The following is a 24,242-nucleotide window of genomic DNA, read 5'->3' as shown; positions in this document are numbered from 1 at the left end:
AATCCACGTAGAAAATAGAGGAAGATTGGCACAGGTGTTAGCTTAGGGCTAACCTACCTCAAGCAAAAAAAAAAAAAAAAATAGAGGAAGATTGGCAATGGATATTAGCTCAGGGTTAATCTTGCTCAGCAAAAAAAAAAAAAAAAAAAATCGGTTCTTACAAAACTTAATGTAAAATCTCTCATAGAAAAAAAAAAAAGCCTTCATGTTGTTTCACTTTTCACACTGCGAGGAAACAGACTGGAAACTGCCAAAGACGAATCAAAAAAATAAAAAAGTGGTAGACAATATATTAAAATTATCTTTGTAAAAATGTCGTTGATCTTGCACAATATAAGAGAATATTTTAAACCTCAAAATCATGTGAAAGCAAGGGCTTTGGGAGATTAGTGGGTTTCAAAACTTGCCTGCAACTTGAAATTTTGTGATGAGCCCAGGTTACCAGAGGTTTCACACTGACAGCTTCGCAGGCTGTGCAGAACTGAGGATAAAGTCATAGGCCAGTCTAAAGAGAAGAATCTAAAAGTAGAATCCCCACAAAAAGCCGAAACCTAAACATGGTGCACCTATATTACAAAATTAAATGAGAAATAAGACCCACCATTTAGAAAATGACAGGAAGCTGGCTGGTTTTAACTCTGACACAGAATGAAGAGGAAAATATATCCTTTGACATTTGAAACCACAGATCCAAACTGGTAGCTGGAGCTTGAATTCATACTTCCTTTGTGGTACAAACAAATAAACAAAAATCAAGCAGGGGAATTTATTTGAAAAATTTTCAGGTTTGCCTGCATGCCAGAAAAGTAGCAGAAAAAATTTCACAAATCCTTTCTGGAGGAACTCAACTTCAAATCCAGATCTGAAAGAGTTATCACACTAAGTTTGAGAAAAATGAGTAGTTCTCAATCAAAAATCACAAAAGACACAAGAAAAAAAAATGAGCCATAAATAAGAACCAAAAGCAACAACAGACAAAGAAATAGACATATGAAGACTTCATCTGTTGGAAATCCCCATACAGACTCCTTGTACTGATAGTGTAGAATACCAAAGACAAATATATTTTATTTTATTTATTTATTTATTTTTAAATTTTTTGTTTATTGCAGTAACATTGGTTTATGACATTGTAAAAATTTCAGGTGTACATCATTGTACTTCTATTTCTGCATGGACTACATCATGTTCACCACCCAAATACTAATTACAACCCATCACCACACACATGTACCGAATTATCCCTTTCACCCTCCTCCCTCCCCCCTTCCCCTCTGGTAACCACCAATCCAATCTCTGTCCCTATGTGTTTGTTTATTGTTGTTATTATCTACTCAAATTAAAAAGACAAGTCACATTTTAAAGGAAAAGTAACTTAACTGAAAGCTGAATTCTCACTGTAATAAAGAAAATCCGGAAGACACTGAAATAAAAGATTAAAATGTTTAAGAGGAAAAAAAAATGATCAAACCAAAATTCTACATTAGATACTCCATCTTTCAAGAATGAAGAAAAAACATTTTCAAATAAAAAAACTAAGATGTTTTACCACCAAAGAAAATTAGAAAAATTAAGTTCAGACAGAAAAAATACAGATAGCAAAAATTTGAGAGCCCCTGAAGAAAAATTAACAAATTCATCATCATAACTATTTTATCATATATCTCTTATCAATGTATATATAAAGCAGACCAATAAAAAAAGCAATAAGAACATAGAAATTTTCACCTGAACAAATAACACTAATTGCTTGATGCACAATTTTATAAATGTATCTAAAATTGCATGCAATGGTTAGAGAATACACATTCTTTTCAAAACATATAAAATATTTATAAAAATAGACCACATAGTAGGCCTTAAATCCATCCCCAATATATTAAGACTTAGTTTATACAGACCACATTCAATTAAGTCAGAAATAATAACAAAAGTAATTAGAAAAAAATCATATGTTTAAATTAAAAATGTCTAAATAACTTATCCAACAAAGAATATACCATAATACAAATTGGAAAAAAATTAAAATTTGAGAAATATGAAAACAACAAATTGAATTGTAGGATGCAAATATATTAACATAGAGAGGAATAGTTTAAAATGTCTGTCCTTAGATTAGAAAAGAATAAAAGCTCAAAATTAGTCAAGCCACCACTTTAAGACATAGTGGAAAGAAGTACGTAATAAATCTAAAAATTTTAAATATTAAAGAATTATAAAGTTAGAAATTAAGGAAATAGAAAACATACAAAATAAAGAGGATCAACGAAACCAAAAATTGACATTTAGAAGGGCTTACAAAGTACAAAAAAATGGCAAATGTAATCAATATTAAAAGGCATTAATAAACAATATTGAGAGTGAGGAGACATAATTATAGATATTTCAAGGATTAAACAGAAAATAAGAAAATATTATAATGCCAATGCCAATACATTTGAAATTTCAGAATAAATGAACTCATTGTTAACAAATTACAATATATTAAAACTAACTCTGAAATAAATCACCTTAATTTCCATAGTGTTATTAGAAATCATACCAGTAATTAAACTTCCCACAAATGATGACTGGGCCCAGTTAGTATAAGGGCAAGTTCTATGAGACATTCCAGGATATGATATGTCTCTCTCTCTCTTTTTTTTTTTTTTTTTTTTTGAGGAAGATCAACCCTGAGCTAACATCCATGCTAATCCTCCTCTTTTTGCTGAAGAAGACCGGCTCTGAGCTAACATCTATTGCCAATCCTCCTCCTCCTTTTGTTTTTTTTGCTCCCAAAGCCCCAGTAGATAGTTGTGTGTCATACTTGCACATCCTTCTAGTTGCTGTATGTGGGATGCGGCCTGAGCATGGCCAGAGAAGAGGTGCGTCAGTGCGCGCCCAGGATGGAACCCGGGCCACCAGTAGCGGAGCGCGCGCACTTAACCACTAAGCCACGGTGCCGGCCCAATGATATGTCTCATTTTTCACAAATAATTCCAAAGTCAAAAAATAGACATTCTCTTTTCATTTTATGACCACAGAACACATCTCAAACCAGACACAGTCATACCAGAGAGGGAAACTAAAGGTCAGTTTCATTCACAAACATTGATGCAACAATCTAAAATAAACTATTGACAAATCAAATCCAGCAAAGTAAATGACTTTCTGTCATTTGTGCCAGGAATACAAGGTTGGTTTATTATAAAAAATGGATTAACATTATTGACAATAATACATTAAAGGGGAAAACCATTTGATTACCTCAGCAAATGCAGTAAGAGCATTTGATAAAATACAAATCTTGCTCATTAAAAGAAAAAGTTAGGGGGCTGGCCCCGTGGCTTAGTGGTTAAGTGCGCTGGCGGCCAGGGTTCGGATCCCGGGCACGCACTGACGCACCACTTCTCCGGCCATGCTGAGGCGGCGTCCCACATGCACCAACTAGAAGGATGTGCAGCTATGAGAGACAACTATCTACTGGGGCTTTGGGGAGAAAAAGGAGGAGGATTGGCAATAGATGTTAGCTCAGAGCCGGTCTTCCTCAGCAAAAAGAAGAGGATTAGCATGGATGTTAGTTCAGGGCTGATCTTCCTCACACACAAAAAAAGACACACCCAGGGGCTGCACACAGAGCCAAAGATGGACACCATTAATAAATTATTAAAAAAAAAAAAGGTTAGAAGATGTTTAAGAGCAGCTGCAACAAGAACAAGAGCAAAAACAACAAAAAAAGCAAAAATCATCTCAGCAGATATACTGTTAGTGGTGAAATATTGAAGCAATCCCCTTGAACATCATGAATCCAAATGTTTGCTGGTTATTATTCTTCCATTTGAAAAATGTTATGATTGTCAATGTCAGTGCACGAGTAGGACAACACAGACCTGCAATGGCCTGCAGTGCGGTCCTGGAATGCACTAGTAGGACATTGTAAAGAAATGAAATATATAAGAATTAGATAAAATTATTGCAGATTATGTAAGTTTCCACGTTGATAAGCCCCCAATAAACTACAGATAAATTTTTAGAACCAATAAGAAATTTTAGCAAGTTTGCTAAGTACATAGTCAATGTATAAAACTCAATGCCGGAGAGAAGATGGGGCTTATTTTTCGTAGACAATTACAACAAAACAAAACAAAAATATTACTTCAGTCTCCATGGTCCTTTTTACACAATATCTAGATTATCTTAAAAAGCATAAGAAATTCAAGGAAGCAGGAAAACTTGACCCATGATCAACAGACAACACCATCAACAGAAGGAAATATTACAAATAAACAAGTTACTGGAATAAGCAGAAAAGTGCTTCAAAACAATTATAAATAGCTTAAAGCAAATTCAGAAAAGGATGAATCTAATGGGTGAAGAGATTGGGAATTTTAGAGAGAAATTGATACTCTAATCAAGAACCAAATGGAATTTCTAGAACTGAAAATTAGAATGTCTTGGAAACAACAAGTTTTCACTGGGTGGATTTCACAGTTGATTGGACTCTAAGGTTCATTACACTTGAAGACAGATCAATAGAAATCATCAAAATTGAAGCAAAAAAGGAGAAAAAAGATTGAAAAAACAAAATTAACCTAGCAGTAGTAGTATCCATTGGAATGCTCTCAATAGTTAAAATCAAAGATAAATTGAATTAATTTTGTGAAAAATGAGAAAAAACTTAAATCTTTTTCACCTATAAAAATATCTCCATAATGGACAAATTATAACAGGACCAGTACAGAAAATAAAAACACAATGTGAATGAGAGATTGGTGTGTTGGACATTTGAGGTTTGAGACTGGGAAGCATCTAATGACACTTTTCTCAGTAACAGTATCCCAACTTCCCCTGTGGTACCCTTTTTGCTTAATTCATTTGTTTTCTATTCCAGGAAGAGCACAGAAACCAGTGTTAGTTAATAATACAAATAGCAAACATCTATTGAGTCCTTAGAATGTTCCAGGTAATATTCTAAGATTTAGATTATTCAGAGCATCACTTTCTTTTAGTCATCTCTGAATGAGCATGAGTAGCTATGTCCAATCAAGCCTGACAGGGTAAACTCAAGGAGAGGGTTTTCCCTTCTGACACTCTTTCTGGCTGATGAGAAGCCCCAACACGGATCCTGAAGATGAGGCGAACATAATAGGATACAAAGCCTAGGGATGAAAAACAGGTCCTGATGATATTATCTGAGCTTCTAAATTAGACGGTTAGCTAGCATTTGCCATTACACAAGCCAATGTATTAGTTTTTTATTTAAACCAGCTGGAGTTGAATTTTCACTTCTGCAAAGAAGTGAGTCCTAAGAGGTAAGGACAGAAAAGATAAAACTTACTTGTTGTAAACAACTTCAAGTCTTTTGGTTAGTTGAGTTTTACTTCAGAACACAAGGAGAGTTTGTGGAATTTCTGGATATTGGCAAATACAGTTGTTTTTAATTAGGAAAAAGATTCATTTGAGAGGTGAGCCCTGAATTTATTATAGACAAAAAGTGATATATTTATGGTCATAATTTTATATGAAATACTTTTTTCAGATCTATATGGTTTTAAAAGTGAGAACTAAGGCAAGTGAGTTCAGTGTAATGGAACTTTTTTTTTTTGTTTTTGATGAGCAAGATTTGCCCTTAGCTAACATCTATGCCAATCTTCCTTTATTTTGTATGTGGGTTGCGACCACAGTATGGCTCACAAATGATGTAAGTCCGCCTGGGGATTCGAACCTGCGAAACTGGGCGTGCCAAACTCAACCACTAGGCCACGAGGCTGGCCCAAGGAAACCTTTTAAATAGCAGAAAGGTATGAAGGGAGGAAGTATTGCCTTTATTGAGGCATTAAATTAAAGACTAAGGAGGCATTTCACAGAGATATTGCTCAGATGATGCAAGTATAAGTTGGATAGTCAGAATCTACATCCTTTAACTTCCTCTGTCCCTGGAATTTTAAGAATTTACTGAAAAATTTGTTTTATTAAAGTTCTAAAGAACATTTGGGTAAATCACATTTTATTCGAAGTTAGTATTTTCTACCATTTAAAAGAAGTTAATATATAATAGCAGTTATGAACGTATGTCAATATGCAGTTATGTGAAAGGACAAAAATATTAACTGAAAAAATCAGGCAAATGTTCTCCTATGATATTTTGAAAGAATCTATTAATGGAGGAGATGTAAGCAATGTAAAAAGCCCACATTATAAACAGAAAGCAACCAGTAACTCAATAGTGGCACCTCTACAAACGTTACCATGCAGAGCATCTGATTACTCTAGAAAAACAGTGTGTTACAACACAGTTCTCTGACAAGAGGTTGTTCAGGTGTAGTACAAGTGAGAGTGTAAATAGCTGATATTTTAAACCAAGGATATCATGTCTGGTAGGAGGTAACTAAGAAATCTAGCTACTTAGGACCTTTGTAGCCACAGAATCATGATAGTTACACGTATTGATTGATATTATGGTATCGTACATCATCTAGAATGTCAGCAAATCTATTTAAACCTTAAGTGAATGTTTATCAATAATCTTATACTTATGTTTGTATATTGCTGTATAAGAATTAAATGCAATGGGTAAGTGTACATATATATTTTATATGTTCTGTTTTGAAAACTCCGAGATTAAAGACAAAACTACTACATGTTACTCTGTTATATCTGAGCCACTAAATATTCTAATGAAAATGTGTTGGAGTGAATAGGTACATATCATGAAATGTACATATCATGAAATGAGGGCAGTGGTATGTGGTGGAAAATTTCAGTTTAGGAGTCAAATTTGGATAGTCTTTTACTTTGGGGGACATTGAAGAATTTATTCCCTGCTTAGAACATCAGGCAGAATACAGTAGTGATTAAGATTGCAACCGAGACAGCATGGCTTAACCCACACTGGATGGGTGATTGGAGGCAAGTTACTTAACATAGCTCTGTGTTTTGGTTTCCTCATCCGTAAAGTGTGAATAGAGTCTACTTCATAGTCATTGTCGATAGATCCTAAATGTGCTCTCAGGGACCTCTTGTTTCTGTAGGCGCTAAAGGAGTTAAATCATGTAAAGTAACAGAGCTTTTAATAAATGTCAGCTATTAGTTTTATTGGCAAAATGGAAGTTATGGGGTATACCTTATAGGGATGTTATAAGAATGAAAGGATCTAATATGTAGTAACTCTGGGACATAATAGGTTCCCAGTAAATAGTAGCTACTATCATTATTGAAGCTAATCTTTCCTTAGGCAACTTATACATAAGACCATTAAAGTAAGAATTTCTCAGTGACTTTACTTAAAATAAACATTATAAGTAAAATCACACAATATTTTAAATACAAGTCTACATTTTTGGGAAGGCCACCTGGACTAACACATTTTAAGGAAAGATCAAAACCTCAGTAAACTCCAAATATTTAAAAGAGATCTACATAATCTCACCTCTCAGTACATAAAGAATGGTGAATGCAATTCTCTTTCAATTGTGGGTGCGTGGACAAACTAATTTCATAAGTAATTTTACAGTATTATAATCATTAATACTTGATTAGGTTTTTAAAAAAAATCTGGGCTAGTGTCAAGATTACAACTAACATGACCTGATTTTGGCAATTCCTGTTTCAGCAATTTCAGGTTTCCAATAATATATGTGCAAAACTTGCATAAAAAAGCATACAACTTATAAGCTTTGTGACATTACAATTTTTATGATGCAGTAGTTTTGACCTTTGGAGAATATAAAAAATTCAGAGATAACATGATCTTTTTCTTCTCAGCATGGCACATTGATATATACTCTCATTTCAACTTATAGTCACCGATAATGAGATATGTTTGATCTTTATGCTTGTTTTTTTAGTGTATCATAATTAGAAAATTATTTAATTTTTAAATTATTTTTATTTAAAATTTTTTAAAGATTTCATTTAAATTTTTAAAATTATTTAATTATATAATCATTTTGACATTGGCACATTTATTTTTCACGCAAAATAACTGCACTTCCGTATGTAAAAAGTCTCTTCTTTCTTTGCTAAATATAACATACTATTATTTAGCTTTGTCTGGTTTTGGGAAAGTCATTAGTTCTATGTGTTATTAATAGTGGTATGTGTTAGCTTATTCTATGGAGAAGGCATCTTTCACTGACTTTTACCAATGTTTGCTTAACAACGTTGAATTTTGTTCCTTAAAACATTTTTAAAAATCTCAAAATTAGGTCTTAAAGCAACCCTAGACTTTTGCCTTTTTCAGATTGTCATATAAATGGAATCATATAGTATTTAGCCTTTTGTGTATGGTTTCTTTCACTTAGTGTAATGCTTTTGCAATTCATCCATCTTGTTGAATGTATCAACAGGTACATTATTTTTATTGTTGAGTAGTATCCCATTATGTGGATATACCACAATTTATTTGCCCATTTACAGCTAATGAACATGTGAGTAGTTTCCAGTTTGGGACAGTAATGAATAGAACTGCTATAAACATTATGCTTAGATTTTTGTGTAGATATATATCTTTTTTTTCTCTCTGACAAATAGTAGGTATGAGATTGTTGGGTCATATGTTAAGATATTTTTTATTTTAAATATCTAAAGCAGAATTTTCATTAGAGTCAAGATTTGCAATAATAATACTTGCAGATTTTTTAACTTTCTTCTGGAATTTTGGAATTGTACCAAAACTTGGAAAAATACCCCCTATTCTCCCAAGGAGTCTTACTTTCTCTATTCTACAAAACAAGGAGATAATTTATTTTTCCAAAGATCCACTGTTACATTTGTTTGCATATAGCTCTGAGACAGTTCATTAAACTATCCTGGCATTTTACAAACATGTATAGATTTTCAATGTTATTCTTGATTATGCAGAAAATCTGTATTGTCATGCTGCTCTATAAGACAGCCAGGATCTTTAGTTGGAATACTATGTCTGAAAGATCTGATAGGATGGCATCATTTCTCTTCTTTTATGGATATCTATCAACTTCAGTAGCCAAAAAAAAAAACTTTTCTCTTCAATGTGGAACATTGATCTTCACTTTGTAGTCATCCTTTATCTTTTTAGTCAAAGAATTGAACTCTAGCCCTAAACTAATCATTATAATGAGTCATTTCTTGTAGAAGCCGCAAGTTGAATGGAATTTTAAAATGTATTTAAGTCCCAAATGGTTTTAACCTAATACTTACTTGTAGACTTAACGTATCGTGAAAAAGTACTGAGGTATGATGAAATCAGTCTCTTCGAGATAGTATGTTAGCTAGCTTCAGTTACTTCTTTGATAGATTTTATATTATTTTTCTCTGATTACCTTATGGCTAATGTATATTTTCCACCAGTATTGCAAAGAATTTTCCTTTTCTTGGTTCCTTCAGGAATTGATTACTGGCTATGAAGCTAATTTCTCTGATTATGGAAGTGAGGAGTATTCTTTCCGGAAAGCCTGAGGGGCGTTATGTGCTGTCTGTATAGTGACAGTTGGTGACGGGGGTGGTGATTGTGGTGGTGGGGGTGATGGTGATGGTGGTTCTGGTGGTGAGATGACGGTGGGAGAAGTGGTGATGGTGGTGCTGATGGTGACGGTGATGAGGGTGCTGGTGGTGAGGGCGATGGTGGCGCTGGTTGTGAGCGTGATGGTGGTGGTAAAGGCAATGACTGCGGGTAGAGGAGCTTAGCCCGGTGTTTCTATGCAGCTATTGCTGTAATGTTGGAAACTCTTTCTGGTTAAAGCCAAGAGAATGCAGCAGAGTCTCAATAGCTTTAATTTCTTTACTTACATTCCAGAAGTCTGAGGGAAAAGTTCACTGACTACCTAATAACAATGTACATGGCCTCTTGCTGAACATTATAAACAGTGTAACTCTCAAAAAAATGTTTCAGACTCTGGCAGGACATTTTATTCAAAGACAGCATAGTTACCTGTAGAATACACACTGAAGTGAAACTGTATTAAAGGTTATGTCAACATGGAGGAAAAACATATATTCACTACAGGGAATTTAGAGAAATATAAACATCATTAAAAGGTGAATGATGACTTAAAAAGGAAAGGTTAACATAACCAAATTTTGCTCATTAAAGTCTGTAGAGGAAAAAAAAGAGAAAGACAGCTTTGGTCTTTTAAATGCCCTTTTTATGTCCATTGATGATGTTGAAATTGTCTTCAATCCTTCATAACATGCTGCTTTAAAATATATGATCTAGAAACATATTGGCTCTCGTCCCCAGCAAAACATGTTGCCAAGAGGCATTTACGTTGTTTTCCAGATCTCAAGGAATATATGTGAACTTGATTTGCTCGTGCCAAAACTTGTTACAACTACTAAGGAACCACAATAGTAAAGATAAACATTTCAAACACTTTTAACCAACAGGTTAAACTTGGTTTTTAGTAATAAATGTCCTTTTCCCTGGTCAATTACTGTCCACAAATGATAATCAAACACTCATAAAAATTTGGACAGATGCCACTGGTGTATAAGCCACTTCCTGATTGTACATCAGGAGAATCTAAGTTCTGATTTCCATTTGCCACAAATGTCATCAAATATACTCTTATAGTCCTCATGTCAGACATGCATTTGACTCTGAATGTAGCAGAAGGATATGCCTACTGACACATGCTGCTTGAAACTAATATTTAGCTTTAAGTCCTTAGTTTGGCATTAGAGGAAAAGATATAACCCTAGGATTAAAAATAAATAAATAAATAAAGTCTTAGGCAGAGTTCATTGGCAAAAAACAAACAGTGAGACTGTATATTTGATCTCTTTTTGTTACCAAGACTGCTGTCTAAGAACTAATATTCATGTGTTCAAGCACTGAAAATTCAATCAACAATTGAATAAGTATATAAATGACTTGGTTCTAGTTCAAAACTTCAAGAATTTTATCACCCAAATACCCAGTAAAAGTGATTCTTCCACTTTTTCCAAGTCTCCCACCAATAAAAGTGCCATGAAATAGAAATAATTGGGTATAATTATTTGTCAGGCTATGCAATATTAAAGTTGTTCAACAAAATTTATAATAAACTTCATTTAAGTTTTATTTCCTCCTCCTTAATGTTTCTCTCAATTAATGAACAGTTTACCAATTTATGAGAATATATGTTCTATTTTAGAAAAGGTGAAATCTTATTTCTTATATGACTGTAGTTTGCAATGAAGATAAATCCACAAGTGACTATGACAAAGTAGCAGAACATGCAAAATTCTGGAAAATATATTTACAGCATGGCTTTAACATGGCCCACTTCAATTATGTTCTGGTCTTCAGCACATAGACTAGCAATTCATTTTATTTTATAAATGAAAGGGAAAACTTATGAAAAAAAGAATAGAAAAGGTCGTCTGTTTTTAATCACAGATTTAAGAAAAACTAACTTAGAATATGAGTGTTATTGTACCTAATAGTTTAATTTTGTCTACCACTTGAAAATCACTTTTGTTAGAGTTCACCAGGCTTATCAAGAATAAATGACAATATACTCTGCAGTTTTGTGAAATTGGTCTCATGTTTTCTGACTTTCAAGGTTCTCTGTCACCTCTTCCTTTCTCTTTCTCCTATTTTTTTTTTTTTTTTTTTGGTGAGGAAGAGTGGCCTTGAACTAACACCTGTTGACAATCTTCCTCTTTTTGCTTGAGGACGATTGTTGCTGAGCTAACATCTGTGCCAATATTCCTCTGTTTTATGTATTTAGGATGCCACCACGGCATGGCTTGATAAGCGGTGTGTAGGTCCACACCTGGGATCTGAACCTGTGAACCCCGTGCTGCTGAAGTGGACCGTGCAAACTCAACCGCTACGCCATTGGGCTGGCCCCTCTTTCTCCTATTTTTTTCAAAGTCATTTCTTATTGTTTCTTAATGCCAACCATTTTTCTTCCATAAACTGCAAGACTTTCCCATTCCCTTTCCTTTGCTTAGTTGCAGACACCATTCTCTCTTTTTCCTATTCCACGTCTCTAATGTTTAAGAACTTAAGAGGTGGGCAAACTTCTGTAAAGGGGTGGATAGTAAATATTCTAGGCTTTGTGGTCAGTGCAGCCTCTGTTATAACAGCTCAATTCTGCTATAAACAAGTTAGGGTCTTTCAAAATATTTTAATATTTTTATATATAATTTTTGGGTTTGTTACAGCAGGTAGCATTAGCCCACTTTCTATAAAATAGACACTTAACTCAGTTTTGCAGGCTTCTTGGAGAAGATCAAGTCTCTGATGAATTCTCATGAAAAAACAGTTGTTAAGTAGACGGTGACATGAGGGTAAATACCTCTTGCGTGGGTTCTGGCTGGAACCTGAAGATCAAAATCAGGACCCGCCCAGTGAAGGCCGGTTTAAGCTACATCTCCTTGGGCTCCTCGCGCCAAGCCTAGCTTCATAACTCACACCTTTCTTCTAATTGAGCCTCAGCTCTAACATGGGATGGGGGGCTGAATAGGAAAGCAGCCATAGACAATATGTAAACTAAAGAACGTGACTGTGTTAAAACTTAATTTCTAAAAACAGGCGGTTGGCTGGATTTAGCCTGTAGACCATAGTTTGCTGATCTCTGACTTAGATCTAAACTCACATTTTTAAAAGCCTTTTTGATTGCTCCCATCAAATCACTATCAGTCTTTATCTGTTTGTGCCCCAAGAGGAAGTTTACAGAAGATAAGTGTATGCTGTGTTTTCTTTTGTTTATTTATTTTTTTGTGAGGAAGATTAGCCCTGAGTTAACATCCATGCCAATCCTCCTCTTTTTTTGCTAAGGAAAATTGGCCCCGGGCTAACTGTTGTGCCCATCTTCCTCTACTTTATATGGGACGCTGCCACAGCTTGGCTTGACAAGCCGTGCCTCAGTGTGCGCCTGGGATCTGAACCCGGGCTGCAGGCAGTGGAGCGCGCGCACTTAAGCGCTATGCCACGAGACTGGCCCCTGTATGCTGTGTTTTGAATGCTTGTTTTCCTTTCCTCTTTTCCTCCTTTTTCCTTATACTCTTCTTTCCAAATCAGGTTTTGAAGACTCCTACAACATGCATTCAAGGTATATATGCCTTCTCTCTTCAGCTGAATTGTAAACAATTCCATACAGGAATCTAGCTTCTCTCTTTATTGCCTAGAACCAGCAATTATCTTCCATTTAGACTCCATAAGCTTTCCTTGACACTTAATTGACCCTTTGCACTACACAAATCAAAACGAGGTACGTGGTATTTGGTGTGATTGAGCAAAGTGGGTCTCTTCTGGGTCTTGACTTTTCATGCCAGATAAGTTTCATCTAGTTCACCAACTCTCAGATATCAGGGTACAAGACAATTCCAAATCACATTAAAGTATTAAGAAAGAGACTTTATTGGGAATTAACGGAGGTCAAAGATCAGCAAGAGAAGACATGGATAGTCCTGATTTGCTCATTGTTTCGCAGAGAGTTTTGTCGGGGGGTGAGGGACAAGCAGAGCCTCTGTCCAGGGGAAGGACTTCTGTGCTTGGGGTTCTCTAATCTATTTCAATTTGTAAATCAGTGTTTTTCATCAAATTTAAAAAATTTTTGTCTCATACAGCCTCATTTTTTTTTTGGCCCTAATCTCACTCTCATGTTCCTGGACTCCTGTTACAGACGGTTAGACTGATATTCTTCCCCAAGTCTTTGAATTTTTGTTCATTTTCTATAATCTCTTTTTTTTTGTTATTCAGATTAGATTGTTACTAATGACTTGCCTTCAAAGGTTGACTTTCTTTTCTGTTATCTACAATCTGCTGGTAAACCTATTTAATCAAATTTTATTTCAATTATTTTAGATTTCTATTCTAGAATTCCATTTTGTCTTTTATATAGCTTCCATTTATCTGCTGAGATTCTCTTATCTGTTAACTCATTAAGGTAATATTTTCATTTAGTTTATTTTTATTAGTTATTGTTTATTTTTTCATTTGTTTATTGTTATTGAATATGTCTTTACTAGCTTTTTAAAAGTCTTTAGCTGCTCAGTCCAACATCTGGGGCATCTAGAGATTCATTGCTACTAAAAACTTTATTCTTATTCTGTGGGGATATTTTCCTGTTCTGTTTTGTTATTTAATATTTTTATGTCTACTAAATTTTTGTTGCATATGGCTATTGTTGATATGCTGTAAAGAATTTTGATTCTGTTATTTTCTTTTAAAGATTATTGATTTTTATTCTCATAGGCAGATCAATTTTTGTTTAATCACTTTGTACTTATATAGACTTCATTTTATGCTTTGTTAGGGCAGATCTTTGGAATATCTAAGGTGTTTCCCATGTTTCTATAACTTAACCATGCCCAAAGATGAAATTCTTTTTCCCCTCAGGATCTTGTCAGGGGTTGGTTTTAGATTTTGTCAGGGTGACCTTAGGGTAGACTTTCCTCCAAGTTGTGGTTCTTACTCTCACATTGGAGCTCTCACATCTCAGATGGATGCAATGGGGTGTTTGTAACAAGGAATTAGGGAAGTCCGTCTACACTGGTTGGGTTGTCCCTCTAGCATCCTCCAGCCCTCCTTGACCTCTAGGATCTCTGTTTCTCTCTTAACCAGGTAGCAGCTGTTTTATAGCTGTTTCTAGTAAGCCTTTTGGTAAGCATAGTCCAGATCTCAGCCAAGGACTCATAGGAAACCCCCACCTCCATTTCTGCCCTCTTTTCTGTGAAGCTCCCTTTTCTCTAGTGTCTTGCTCACATCTTTCAGCAATTTGAACTTCCCTCAACTCTTGTCTCTGTCTCCTAAGCTCAGCAAAACAGCTGTGTTGTAAGTAAATTCCACACCAAAGTTTGAAGTTGTCTCCAAGCAGAGAGTGGGGCCATTGTGGGGCTCACCTCATGACTTCCTCTTCTCTCTGGGATAGGAGTCTAAGCTGCTTGCCACCCAATGCATGAAATCAATAACCTCATCTGTCTGTCTATTTTGTGGTTGTTTACTGTGAGAGGGCTAATCTAGTTTACTCTAGATACAAATGATCATGTGGGGGCTGTGGAGGTGGACTTTTTGCATTTTAAAAATTTATGCAAATGTAATTATTAAATATATATTGTGTGTTAGTTTTTAAGGTTCACTCATGTTGGTTTAAGTAGCTATAGTTAACATATTTATATGGCTGTATTATATGACTGTATCTGTTGTATGAATCAGCAGACTTTATTATACTGTTGTTACATTTTGGGACTTTTTTCAATTTTAGACTTTTTAATTTAATTTAATTTTAACAATCCTGCTCTGAAAAATTTTGTGCATGTCTCGTGGTGCTTGTATGCACACATTGCTGTATGGCATATGTGTATGAGTGGAATTTCTAGGTTGTAACGTCTGTGTGTCTTCAATTTTACGTGATAGCAATAAACTGATACTGGCTCAAGACAGGGTTGACAAAAGAGAAGCCATATTGTAGAAAAGAAAAACCCTGTTGTAACTTTGAATGACCACTGACAAACTAACCCAGCTGGATATGCACCCTCCAGGAGATCTAACTGCTCTGTAGATTTTACAACCCCTGCTTGTGCATGTATCTCCCAGCTGCGATAAGATGATAACTTTGTTCTTTTGAGTTCCTTAGGAATGCGATGACCTCCAAACAGAGAGTCTATGCTGTCAGCCATTATCAATGAAAACTGCAAGATCTGGTGTGGCACTCCGAGTCTGTAACACCAGAAGGTCAACATTTCTAACCCCCACCCCTATAACCCAATGGCCTAAATAACTGCTGTAAGATTTTGTGCCACCTTAAGATGGTTCTTTGAGACATTAGTCAACCATCTTCCCCTTTGCTAGAAAGCTGTAATAAACTGCCTTTTCTTTTCCACCATCTTGCCCCTTGACGATTGGCGTTTGTCTCGCCGCGAGAAGATTGTGTCCTTTGTGCGATAACAAAACCATTGTCCTAAGTGGCTGTAATAATTTCTCTCTCCAAAAGCAGAGTATTAGAGGTCTTATCTCTTAATGTCCTTGCCAATGCTTGGTATTTTCTGCAGTACTTTCAGTTTAGATTCATTTGATGGACATTATTTTATTTTTAAAACCAATCTTTTAATAATTTTGTAGCTCTAAATTAAATCCATAGTAACCTGAGAAGAAAGAAAACAACAGGCACTAAGAAAATGCATGAGAATTTATGACACTTTAAAAACCTTTATATGGTTATATATTTAAATTAAAGATGTTCTTAATCATTGATGCAATGTGATGCAGATTTTCAGGAGAGGAACCTTCATTCCTCTTTGTTATTTGAAAGTTGGCAGCTGTCCTCAGAACCGTCACAACAGATTATCTGCGTGTTTTTCCACTCCTATTAAGAGTTTGATTTGTGTTAACTAAAGCAACAGCATACAGTATGCCCTCCTTCTTGATCAGCTCTTTTCACATCTGTTTGTCACCTCTGAGAAAAACACATTAACAAATTGCCCTGAGCAGCAGATTTTGCCAGTGACTTGCTGCCAATTGGATATTAAAGGGAATTGGGAACACATGCTTTGTTTTAAAAATCCCTAACAATTTGGACTGGTTGCCTTTGGACTCGACTAATTGATACTCCATCATTGTCCTGCTGCCTAGCCCGTGTGCAATAATCATTTGAGGGACAATGGTGTGCAAGTTGCACTTCATGACTTTGGGTCTTGAATGGCAGTATGGAGTAAGCACTGCCTTCTGACCCATTTCACAGTGGAGTAGGAAACGCAGCTCCTATTGAAAATCTCCTAACTGTACTAATTTATATTCATCTGATAACCCATTGAGGGGAAAATGGGAACGAGCTGGCAGGTGGCCTTTCAGATGTAAAGGGCACATGACAAACTGGTTGTTTGTTGCTTACTTATACTGAAATACTAACTGTATCACAGAATATGGATATTTCTGGAATTTGGGCTTTTTTATTCTGATCAGCACTCTATGCATAATCTAAAAATTATAATTTAGAACACTTCTTACATAAGTGAGACTCATTTGTGTGTATTTAATACATTTATGAACATAACATATGGTGTGTTCTTAACAGCTCATGTCAGAATTAGAGCAAGGATTACTGTATTATCATTTATGCAGTTTTAATGCATACAAATTTTCGGGGTATTTTTTTTTTTCCAGCTTAATGAATGAAAACTAAGCCACTCGTTTTTCTTTAGGCACTGGTTCTAATGTTTGCTCATAATTCTGGCACAAAACGACTGGAAAACATCCTTTTGAAATCTGAATTTAAATACATATTCCTGAGAACACATTTAGATCAAAGTGAGAAAATATTATTTAAAATCTGAAAATCAGAACGACCAAATGTCTTTCTTTTATTATATGTGTATAAACATGCACACACACACACATCTAAGTTCAAACAAAAATATTGCTCTATTTTATTAGGCCCTTAATTTTTAGAGATTATTGTTTGATTACAGCCAAAGTTTGGGATATTTTCTTTGTTTTTATTTTTAGAATTATACTTGTCTATAAAATAGAAATAACCCTTATTGACTTTTGAAAGTATATTTTCTTCAATTTCTACAAATCAGGCTGAGAAGTCCTCTGTTTCATTCAATGAGTTGTTTTCCTAAACAATTTAACCCAATTCTATATTTAAAGCAATGGTTAAAAATGTCAGCATCTTAATTTTTTAAAATGCAAATTTATTCATCTACTTCTAATACATACCTAATAATTTGATTGATCTTTTAAAAAATAATATGAAAGTCAGTGGGCCAATGTGGATATATTTCTCATAGCCTTAGTGAAATTGCCAATTTTATTCTTAAATATTAAAAAAGTAAAGGTTAATAATGCATAAATATGAAAAGAATAAAAACAAAAACAACTTCTACCTCTCACTAAATAAAGTATAGTATGTTCTAGTAGTACTGGAGAAATGACATTAAATGGGAGGAAGTATGTAAAGTAACAAATTAAATGAGGAGACTTTGAAAATGAGGTACAGCAATAATTGCAACTGTTTAAATTTTACTACATCCCTGGAACCCTGCTAATCACCTGACATGCTTATTTCATTCAATCCTTGCAACAACTCCATGAAATATTTTTTTATTATCTATGTTTCACAATTATTTGTATAGCAGTACATTCCTCAGATAGATAGAAATAGCTCTATACATCAATATTTGAAATTTACAGATACAGTTGTGGGCAACTAACTTGCCCAGGGGCACGCAGTCAATGAATTGCAGAACTGGGGTTTGAGTTTGGTTTGTCTGACTTCAAAGCCCAGGTTCCATTTTGCTTCACTGTCAGTGAACTGACCACTACTGAGGGGCTATCGGCTATGAATATGATTATGAAGACCGGAAGATCTTAGGATAGCTGGAGGAATGAGAACTTCTGGATTGCCCAGAACTGTGCTAGACAACCAAAAGTGTGTTTAGAGAGAAACTGACTAAATTTTACACTTATTTTCTTGATATAAAAATCCTAGAGTAAGACATAATATAAGCTTATTTTTTTGTAATAATATAAGGCTATTCTAGGAAACAGTGGGAAATGAGCATTTCATAATATTATAGTCATTTTGAACTTACTAAGAAGGAAGTTCCTTATGTTTTAACCTTACTACTTTGGTCAGTTTACCAAATTGTATTGCTTATGTTCTGTAAAGAAAGGCAGTATATGAACCATAAAGATGTCAGGTAGTAGGTATTCAACTCATATTTGTTGAAAATTGTATGAATGAATGCAGATATGATGATACGGCTTGCTATAATCATATCAGTTATTTAATAATGCCTTTTACAAAACAATCATAAAGTTAGTCATGATCCACTTTGCTTCTATTACCTGACCCTAATATTATCTTTGCCAATTATTTTAATTACTATGGCTATTCATGTTTCGTGCATATAAAATATTTGAATTTCCATACTTTTGTTCTGCAAGAAAATTTTGCACTGGGAACAGATTTTTAAATTATAAAAAATAGAAGTACATTTCACACAGTATCATTTGGATACTGTGATTACTGAATACAAATTTACTGAAGAAGAAAGCAGCATAGCAACTGATTAAACAGAGAATTACTTACATTTTTAGTATATTTTTATGAATACATACATAAATTTATGTATGTATTTATAATAAACAGTATTTTTGCAGTTATTCAAATGAAATTTTTAATTTGTTTATTCTGAAAACTTTGGAGACACCTCAAATATTACTTACACCCTATTTTTTAAATGATTTCTGTGTTAGCAATGGATATATATTTTGCACGGAAAAAGCAACGTATCCAATAGAAAGAATACTGGACTTGAAGAATCTCAACTACAAAACCTGTTATCTGTACTACCTTGGGCAAATGTTTAATTTTATTGTGGTTTGATTCCTTTGTCTTTAAAAAAAAACCTATGATATATACAGAGTAGCTGATGTGAGCGTTAAATGGAATCATATGCTATATATTTCAAGTACATTAGAGCAATATATCACTCTAACAGAATTTTGATTATATAGAATATTAGATATGAAACTAATAAAAAAGCAAGTCTTGCAGATGACTTTTAGTAGCACAATGCTTTATTGTTCATCAACCATCTGATATGTAGTGAAGTCTATCAATATACGCAGCACTAGGACAAACACTGTAAGAGACATAAATATTTGTCAAACCTATTTTATCTTTAAGGTGACTGTGGTGAAGCTGTCAAGATATGGCATTTTTAAAAGTAGATATAAAAAAGAAAGTATGAGATGTTCTGACAGGATTCCATAGAGATTGACAGGAAAAAGTTAATTTCAACTCTGAAATTTTCAATGTAGTGATTCCACTGAGAATTAAGGATAGTTCTGGCTGGGATACAGATTGGGAAAAGACATGTGAGCACAATAAACTAAAGCTTGGTGCTGAAGAAAAGCATGGGGAATGTAGTAGAAAATGAGAAAATGAGATATGGCCTTTAACCTAGCTGTCTTTCCAAAGTTATTTTAAGGCAACCATTTGGTACAAGGGATATTTTAATATTCATATTTATTTTCTCCCTCTTAAAAGAAACTGAACTGTAAAACTGATTACCAAATAAAATATGCAGCTAACATCCTTATATCATGCTTCTCATCTCTTCCTTTACCCTTTCGCCATCCTTGAACCTTGCTTTTTCCTCAGAATTCTCAAATATTCTCCGTGAATTAAAATACCATAAGAAACCAGCCAAGACAAATATTCCTATAATTGAAAGGGCCGTGTTAAATTAGCTATTTTGGTAGTAATTGGTCTGGCTAAAGTAAAAGCTGTAGTTAGAAGAGGATAGAAAAAATAAGATTCAATAGACTTTACCAGTATATCTATTGGAAGAGTAATATGATTAAAGCCAAGTCTCAGGGCAAGGACAATGGCAGTAATAGTAGAATGAATTTGGAATGAAGTCCATTGCTGAAGATATTGAGATCTGTTGGGAGGTTCTGATAGAATTCACAAATAATCAAACCCGGACAGAGTGGTAGATGTTAAAATTGACAAGGGACACATGTGAAAGATATTTCATGGGGATAATAGGAAAGGATGATGCCTGATTGAATATTGAAAACAAAGAAGATAGTCCTAGATTCTTAAAGCAATATTGCAGATATTAATAAAAAGAGGGAAGTTAAGAAAAAGTTATTTTTTAATTAAGATAATGATTTTAGTTTTAGAAGTTTGGAGTTTATGATAGTAGGAGAGCCAACTATTGATTATATATGTGTATTGTTATTCTTAAAATTTGTAAAACCTATTCTTCAAAAAAAACAACAGGAAGATTTTATTTTATTCGGAAGACCTAAAAATAAATCAGTTAAAATATTATCAACTAAAAAAAGTAAAAAGAGATAAGAAAACACTTGAATTGATTAACTATTTAGGAGGAGAAAGAATTACAGCTGGAATATATTTCTTTTAATCATTAACGATTGACTAAATTTGGTGCTAATATAGAATATTCTATTAATCAATATAATACCTAAAATATACTCTGAGTTAAAAAAGTTTGTCTTAAAATACTGTTTTCTAAGAATTTTCTTAGAGAAGAATTGACCCTATGACCATTATGTAAGTTGTGTGATGCATGCCTTCTCCAGCTATGATTTTTTGATAGATAAGCAAACATTTTATGAATTAGTATATTATCCTCTATAAATATAATATAAATTGCCCCTCTATTAAAGAAAATATAAGGTTGAAGCCATAATGTCAAATTATAATTCAGTGATGGCATTTCTGCAGAGAAGGTAAGCTAATGTACACCAAGTCCACTGCATGTGTGATTTAACTTAATACAAAGATAGAGTTTACCGAACATGTCCCTCTCCCTCAGATGTTAGATTCTCAGCTGAGCTTTTGGTAAGTGCTGGGTCAATTTAGTTGCAAATGCTTTGACAAGAGACTGGAGAGATTGTATTCTGTATTGCTGATTACAGAGTTACCCATATGTTTTAGATTCTAGGCATGCAAGCAGAAAAGCTGACTTTGTATTATGACATTTATATTCTCATCTTGATGATGGCCTTCTCCTTAAGCAAGTTGGTGGTACAGAAATAAAATGTGGGTGAGAGTTCAGAACCAAGGAAACAGACTTGGGAGTGGGGTGGTTAAAAAACACAGAGGAAATAAGTGACATGATTATTTTTATGTGTCAGAAAAATTGTGTAAATGATGGATGAGAGTGACACCACTGGAGACAGACAAAAGGCTATTGGATTGTGATAACAGAAGATGATGAGGGAATGAACGAGTAAAGTGAGAGGGAAAACTATTTGAGAAATCTTCAGAGATAGACTCCAGAGATTTAATGATTGTCTAAATGTATGTGATGGAGAGGGAATGATTTAAGATAACTCCAAAGTTCCCAGCTTGGCAAGACACTATCAGTTTATTAATGAGCAGAGAATTTGAAAAACAGACACATCAAAGTTATAGAAGATTCCATTAATAAGGAATCAGCAAGAATCAGTGGATGCGCAAATGAGTCCAAAAAATATATATATATATATATATATTACCTAGATAGCAAGATACGTCTATCAAATAACTTTAAATAACTATAATGATTGAGGAATATATAAGGTATTGTACAGCCACAAAAGAAGGAATAGTCATTTTATCATAGACAATTGGACTGGGTTAGCCGTGGCATTTGAGGTGAGTATGGTGCGGGTAGGGAAAGTTTTTATACAGGAAGTTGGCCTCAAGCTAAGCAATGAAAGATAATAAAAAAACCAATGTGGTTGATTTTAAACTGCAATTTAGCAGCTAGTAGATATAATCTAAGTAATATTTACTAGATTGGAAACATTATCCTGGGGAACGATTTAGTTTCCCAGATGTAGCTGTGATCAATTACTCCATACCAGAAGTACGTAGCGCCTCCTGTAAATCAAGAACCAACATCAGCAAGGCATATTACACTAGTTCAGTTTCAACCATTACGCTTAAAATGCAAAAAAAAGAGATGTCTGTACAGAAAGTCTGTAATTATATATCCCATTTAAAAAATTTTTATTTTATCTAGTTATAGACTCACAGGAAGTTTAGGAAATAGTTCATAGTCCCCTGTACTCTTTACCCAGGTTCTTCCAATGATGATATCTTATATTGCTATAGTGCAATATCAAAACCAGGAAATTGACTTTGGTACATTACTCTTAACTAAACTACAGATCTTATTTATTTTTCATCTTTTTTAAAATCTAGCATTCATTTACTTTTGTGTTTGTGTGCGTGTGTGAGCAGTTCTGTGCAATTTTATGCCCTGTATAAATTTGTGTAACTATCATCATAATCAAGATACAGAACTGTTCATCACCAGAAAACAACTCCCTTGAGTTATCTCTTTGTATCTGTATCCATCCCCCCACCCAATCTCTCTCCCTATCCTCTGGCAACCACTAATTTTTTCTTCATTTCTGTAGTTTCGTTATATCAAGAACGTTACATAAATGGAATCATCCAATATGTGAACTTTTGAGACTGACTTTTTTTTCCAAACCATAATGCTCTTGAGGTCCACTCCGGCTGTTGCATGTATCAACAATTCATTCCTTTACACTGCCAAGTAGTATTCCATTGTCTGAACATTGTAGACTTGATTCAACTGTGCATCCATTGAAGGACATATTGGTTCTTTCTAGTACTGTGTTTTTACAAATAAAGTGGCTATGAACATTGGTGTACAGGTTTTTCTGTAAGTATAAGTATTTATTTATATAGGAAAAATACTCAAGAGTGTGATTGCTAAGTCACATGGTAAACACATGCTTAGTTTTGTGAGAAATTGCCACCATGTTTTTTTTTTTTTTTTATTATGACAGTTTTATACTCCACACCCTTGAAAAATTTCAACAATTATGTCCTCAGGTTTGAAATATCTTTTGCAATGTCAGTTCTAGAAGAACGTCTTTGTTTTTCTATCAATGCCTACCTTATGTAGAGCACATTTGCAGAAAAAAGAAAGAACAGTTAAGAGCAGCCCAGGTGTACATATCATTGTCTTGGTCCATTTGTACTTCTATAACAGAATACCATAGACTGGGTGGCTTTTAAACAACAGAAATTTATTTCTCAAAGTTCTGGAGGCTGAGAAGTCCAAGCTCAAGATGCTAGCAGATTCTGTGGGGGGTGAGGGCCTGCTTCCTAGTTCATGGATGGCCTCTTTTCTTTGTGTTCTCACATGGTGAAAGGAGACCAGGGAGGACTCTGGACCTCTTTTATAAGGCCATAAATCCCAGTAATCAGGGCTCTTCCTTAATTACATAATCACCTCCTGAAGGTCCAATCTCCAAATACTATCACATTGGGGATTAGGTTTTAGTATATGAATTTTTTTTTTTTTTTTTTTTTTTTTTTTTTTTGTGAGGAGATCAGCCCTGTGCTAACATCCGCCAATCCTCCTCTTTTTTTGCTGAGGAAGACGGCCCTGGGCTAACATCTGTGCCCATCTTCCTCCACTTTATATGGGACGCCGCCACAGCATGGCTTGCCAAGCAGTGCGTCGGTGCGCGCCCGGGATCTGAACCAGCGAACCCCCGGCCGCCGCAGCGCAGCGCGCGCACTCAACCGCTTGCGCCACCGGGCCGGCCCCAGTATATGAATTTTTTTTTTATTTTTGTGAAGAAGATTAGCCCTGAGCTAACATCCAGTGCCAATCCTCCACTTTTTTCTGAGGAAGATTGTGATAACAATCTTCTGTGCTAACATCCGTGCCCATCTCCCTCTACTTTATATGGGATGCTGCCACAGCATGGCTTGACAAGCGGTGAGTGGTGTGTGCCCAGGATCTGAACCTGCGAACCCTGGGCCGCTGAAGCGGAG

This window comes from Diceros bicornis, chromosome 4 (assembly GCF_020826845.1).
Source record: "Diceros bicornis minor isolate mBicDic1 chromosome 4, mDicBic1.mat.cur, whole genome shotgun sequence".
NCBI lineage: Eukaryota > Metazoa > Chordata > Mammalia > Perissodactyla > Rhinocerotidae > Diceros > Diceros bicornis.
The sequence above is the reverse complement of the archived record's forward strand: the minus strand, read 5'-3'. Positions refer to the sequence as shown.